Source organism: Phyllobates terribilis, unplaced genomic scaffold (genome assembly GCF_046119375.1).
Source record: "Phyllobates terribilis strain yellow unplaced genomic scaffold, ASM4611937v1 Scaffold_7__3_contigs__length_470593459, whole genome shotgun sequence".
Classification (NCBI taxonomy): domain Eukaryota; kingdom Metazoa; phylum Chordata; class Amphibia; order Anura; family Dendrobatidae; genus Phyllobates; species Phyllobates terribilis.
Window position 1 is genome coordinate 234,452,541 of NW_027362767.1, and position 6,283 is coordinate 234,458,823.

Genomic DNA, 6,283 nt, shown 5'->3' on the forward strand with positions numbered 1-6,283 from the left:
AGGACAAGAGGTCACGGCACACCGGCTGAGCACCTCTGCAGGCATCCCCACACTCCCCACCTGCTTTCACTAACCCTGTTTGTGTTGTGTCTGTGCAGGTGTTACCCTCAGGTTTCACTCCCTCCTCCTCAGCAGGACGCACATTACATACAACATGGTTGGCATTAGCAGCAGACAAATCAATACACTCTTGGGGGGCCGAACTTGGGGGTTCAGAGGGTACATACTGCGATACTAGACGCCCCAAGTCAGTCCCTAATAAAACATTTGCGGGAATATTTAGCGTTACTCCCACCTCCCGCATCCCCCTCCCGGCACCCCAGTCCAAATACACCATGGCAACGGGAAGTGCCGGCTCCACGCCTCCAACCCCGGAGACGGAAAGAGTCTTTCCTGGTACCAAGTCCTGGGGGGACACCACCTCAGGCCGTACCAGTGTTCGTTCAGCGCCAGTGTCCCGCAGTCCCATGACCGCAGAACGGCCTATGGTGACGGGTTGGATGTTGTCCAGGTAACCTACCACCACCCCCTCCCACACACAAAACATTGGGCGCTCTCTGGGACTGGGATGGGGTCTTTTGGCGCTGGGGACACTCAGCCCTAAAGTGTCCTGGTTTGTTGTGTGTCACCCTGGCCTGGATGCCACAAAGTGTAATAAAGCTGTGTCTGAGAGCAAGGGGGAGGTTCTCTAGTCAGGGGAAGATTAGCATGCAATGCCTCCTGTCTCAGGCCAGTAGGGGGAGCTGGCTGCCCCTATAAAAGCTGGTACTGAGGGCAGGGTTAGAGAGAGCTGGACGACCTGCCTCAGCACTGAGAGGTGTCCCAGAGCAGGGACAGAAAGTTGCACTGCACCTAAGAGGAAGTGTGGCAGGAGGAGAGCCACAAGCCAGAGACAAGAGGCGAAGAGAGCCTGTCTTGGCAGAGAAAGACTTAGCTTTACCAGACTTTGGTGTCTGAGGCTGGAAGGATTCCACATCCCCCAGCAGAGAACCAGTTCGCAAGGGACTGTGTATTCCTTGGCCTAAGAAGCCTGGAGGCCCTGCCACAACCGAAGGGACCAGTAAAGCCGTACAAGGCTGGGAGCAGAAAGGAACCCACGTCGCAGGCCATACAGGCGAGAATACACGGAAAGCTCGGAAACGTGGGCTGTTACCCTATAAAGAGGAGATAGCCAGAAGGAGCGCAGAAAGCACGGTAGGCCTACACCCTCACCCTGACCAGGGCCAATTTCCCCGTTGCTCTCAGACATCCAGGTCCCCTCCTAGCTGGGACTGTTTGTGGGTCAGTTTACCTGTTTAGTAAAGACCCTGGACTGCAATCTGTTGTCTGTGTGCTCCTTGCTCCTCCAGCACTACCATCACTCCCACCATCCACTATACTGCCCTGGGGCCGCACTCTTCCCGTGGGGAGTCACACTACCATAGCTGCACACCTCATCAGCCCCAGCGGTCTGCATGCAGCGGCGGTTCCTAATAACCGCAATCCACGGGTGGCGTAGTCGGACATAATCAATATAACGGACTACCACTGGTCTGACCACCCTGAGCCACGGAACCGGGTTGCCACTACTACTCCCATCGTTTCCCTAATTGCCCGGATCCGAGTGCCCCACGGCCCAGGGGGCGAGTCAGTTGCATAGATGACAACGTCTTACGTCTGGTCCTTGCCTGGAGAGGGCAACAGGGGGATACACCCCTTGTGTTCTAGGGGCCGGGGAAACAGGGGCATGATTGGGCTTACCCCCTCTCCAGGTGCTGCTGGCAGACTTCTTCAGCTCAGGCGCCCTGTTATTGGCATACTCGTCTGCCAGGGCGGCTGTAGCAGAAGCCCCTGTTGGTTTTCGGTCACGGAGGAACTGTCGGAGGTCCTCTGGGCAGTTCCACAAGAACTGCTCCGTGACGAACAGTTCCTGGACCTCTTGGCGGGTAGTAAGCGCTAGACCCGAGGTCCAGTGCTCTGCGGCTCTCAACAGCGCCCGCATATGATCGGTCCAGGTGTCCTTGGGGCCACGCAGCAGGCTCCGGAACTTCTGGCGGTACGACTCGGGAGTGAGGTTGTACTGCCGGATCAGGGCCCGCTTGATGCAGTCGTAGTTCTGTACCTCCCCGGCAGGTAAGTCCCCCAAGGCATCCAGGGACTTACCCCTCAAACGGGGGGTCAGGTATCTGGCCCACTGATCCCGGGCCAGATGGTGCTGAAGACAGGTCCGTTCAAATGCCACCAGAAAGGAGTCCAGGTCCCCATCCTTCTCCAGTAGAGGGAAGTCCTCAGCTCGGACTTTGGACGACTTGGTCTCCTGATGGGTTAGTTGCTCTAGCGGAAGCCCCCGCTGGGCCAGGTCCAGTCGGTGCTGGCGCTCCGCAGCTCGCTCTGCACGCTCCACAGCCTCCCGGCGCTCTGCAGCTTCACGCTCCGCAGCCCGCTCCGCAGCCCGCTCTGCAGCCCGCTCTGCACGCTCCGCAGCCTCCCGGCGCTCCGCAGCTTCGCGCTCCTCCTCCGCTGCCTTCTCTGATGCTGCCAGGAGGGTTTTGTAGACGGCATCGCCATGAGACTGGAGACTTGCCATAGCCGCTTGTAAAAGGGCTTGTGATCTGGACAGGCTGGGCTGGGTAGGTGGTGGGCAGCCCACTGCGGGACCGTATACTGGGGACTGGCTCCCTGAGGTGCCCGGGCTGGACTCCTCCTCGCCATGAGTAACAATGTCCTCCCCTCCTGCCACACGGACTGTAGCATTAGCCTCCTGCAGGGTCTTGCTCCTGGTGCCGTCTGCCATCTTGGTAACCGACACCGCTGCAACCCTGAGTTTGCACACACCTTGTTATACTTTTAGCCTGACCGTCTAACGTTGGGCTGACCTTAAGACTCCAGCAGTGGAAGTTACCACTGGCAGTCTTTAGTGCCTGGGAGTAGGGGTCCCACAACACTATTATTCTGCAATCCCACCGCTCTGCCACCAATGTGATGAAAGCCGGCTGGTGGGTGCAGCTCTCTGGCGCCCCTTTACCTCTCAGGTCAGTCAAGGTACTGCACCTAGAGAAAGTAGTGCCAGGTAGCTGCAACCAGCGCAGGGAACACGGTAGAGTGTTATCCCTTCAACGTCACTAAACCGTAACGTCACTACACAGCACAACTCGCTAGCGCCCTCTTAGCCTCAGGTCAGTCAAGGAACTGCACCTAGGATAAGCGGTCGCCAGAGAGACTGTCCTGTAACCTACTGGGTATCGGGGCCCTCTGTAGTGGGGGCGGTATATATATCTTCCTTGGCCGCGCCAGGAATATATATATATCTGAACCTCCGACCGTCACTACCAGCCTTCCCCAATCCCCAGTTGGTATGCTGCCACCAGTCCCTATTTTAGATATACGCCCAGTCCGTGAATGGGCCTATATCGGGTCAGGAACCAACCCTGGGTAGCGTTTTTGGCTTGAGCCGAGCTCACACGGACGTGCGTTCATTATGCAGAATAAAAGGCAGGCCCACAATTACTTGAGGTAATTGATTATAATAATACACTAGATACACGATATACAACTAAATATACACAGGTATAAGGTCAGGCTAAACTATACAACAATGGAATACAACACACAGAATCACCACAGCATATCAGTTACCGGTTTCTTGATTTTCTTGTGACACAGGGAGAGGATTCTGCGGTCGCAGGCACGGTTCTTTGTTACAGGCTGAGGCCTACCACCGCATGGTCAAACTGCTCCTCCCCTTGGTGGCCTCAGCTGGTGCTCAGATGTTCAGCACCCCACTCTTGGGTCAAGACTGACTTATCTCTTGTCTGTCCTGCTATCTTACCTGCCCCGTCCCGCCCACTGCTGGTGAGGTCAGCTGGCTCAGTCTCCACCCTCAGGTCTAACTTCGATCAGAAGCCCAAATTCTAAGGAACCCAATAACTTCTTCTGGGATGGTCTCAGGATACCCCCAGGGGTTCCCATGGATTCGGGCCGCCGTAACTGACCTTTTGATATCAATTATGATACCATACGGTCCTCAGGAATGGCTCAGCGCTATATCTTGGCCTCCAGAGCACGTACCAACGTCTACCGCGGAGGCTTGTGTGCGCAATGGCTCCGGGACGCCGTGATATTTTTTATTGGCCCATCCCACGCAACATGCGTGTACTATTCATGTTTCTATATCTTATGCCTCCATGCTTGTGACAGACAAAGAAACTAGTCCTATGGGACAAATGGTCAGTTACAGATGGATGAAGCACCCCCCCCTGCTGGCTGTGTTTCCTCTCGAAGTCTTTGAAGCTCCTAGCATTCAAGTGTTAAGTAGGCCCTGGGGCTTCTTATCTCACAGGAGCCCAAGGGTGGGGGCTGCTGAAGTGTGGCCATCCCTGGATATGATTTATCATTACCAAGATGGCGGCTACGGGTTCATCACAGGTAGTACATTATACTATATGGAGGACTATGGGAAATGCATTATACTATATGAAGGACTATGGGTGCATTATACTGTATGGATGACTATGTGAGGTGCATTATACTATGGGGAGTGCATTATATTATATGGAGGACTATGACGGTGTATTATACTATATGGAGGACTATGGGGAGTGCATTATACTGTATGGAGGACTATTGGGGTGTATTATACTACACGGAGGACTATGGGGAGTGCATTATACTGTATGAGGGAGTATGGGGTGCATTATACTGTATGTAGGACTATAGAGGATGCATTATACTATATGGAGGACTACGGGGTGCATTATAGCATATTGATCACTATGTGGGGTGCATTATACTATATGGGGGACTGTGGGGGTGTATTATACCATATGGAAGACTATGGAGTGTGCAGTACACTATATGGAGGAATATGTAGAGGGCAGTATATTTTATGGAGGATTATGCGTAGTGCAGTATACTACTGTATAAGGAGGACTATGGGGAGTGCATTACACTATATGAAGGATGGGGTGCATTATACTATAAGGAAGGCTATGTGGAGGCTATTATAATATTTAGAGGGCTATATGGGAGCCTTTATACTGTATGCAAGCAATTATACAATGTGAAGGTTTGTGTGGGGTCCATCATACTGTGTGGAGGGCTAGTGCGGGCCATTATACTGTATGGAGGCCCATTATAGTGTATGGAGGGTTGTGTGGGGGTCACAGTTGGTGAATCATACAGTTTTGGGGTCACCATACTTTGCCGGGAGAGCTGAGGTGGGGTACAGTAAGGTCATTATACTGTGCGTGTGGAGGATACTGTGGAGGACTTGACTGTGGGGGTGTCATACTGTGTTTGGGGGGCACTTTTGTTGGCATCATGGGTGCAATGAAAGGAGAATCTAGGACTTCAGCAGGAGGAAAATTAATTTGTAAAGGCTGCATAGTTGTGAGATCTGCTCGTCTGTGACCCTACCGAATTTAATTATATTTTTTGTGGAGGGAGACCAAATTAGAACTTCTGCTATGGGGCCCCATGATTTCTATGTACGCCCCTGCGCATGGGCACTTGGGGAATTAGTTGGACTCCGAGAGATCTCCCCTTTTCCTGGAAAGTGTTGGCAAATACACCCCAGATCACCATCCCAAATCATCAGGGACATCAGCGATATTCTGTCCCACTCCCCACCGCCCTTATTTTCAGGATCCTGAAGGGAACGGGCGATTAGGTTTATTTGAATGCGTAATATAAAATATTAAATTTGCCGCTGAAATGGATTTATCTTAGGTCACATTTTCAAACAATATAAAAAAAATCTGCAAAGAAAATAAAAGGAGCCCAAAATAATGCACAAATTGTATGCAAATGATCTGTCTGTAGAAGGTGTGAAAGCCACATCACACTTACCCATGCCGAACCCGGCTCCTGGGCTTTATAACAATGCATTCATTATCAGTATTTCTACAAAATTAAGCCAATCAGCAATGCAAATTAGATGATTAATTATACTTCTGATTGATCATTATTGCTTGGTTCCTGTGAATACATGATCCACATAGATGCTGCTCGAAATAATACTTTGCAAAAATCTTTGCATTCTTCTACACTGCTGTAATGCAAAGTCAATGCAGCTTTAGCCACGGAGCAAAGGGGGGGACCTGTGCCAGCCCTGGAGGTAAGCATTGGCTAGGCTCTGTGGCACATCTGGAGCTTTAGGCCACGTTCACACGGTCAGTATTTGGTCAGTATTTTACTGACGCGCCCCCTGGGCCATATTCTTTAGGGGGAATATCCGGAGCCGGATCAGATGGGAGTTGTAGTCTTCCGAGTGGCTGTGACCCGGTCCGTGCCCAGGGTGTCAAAC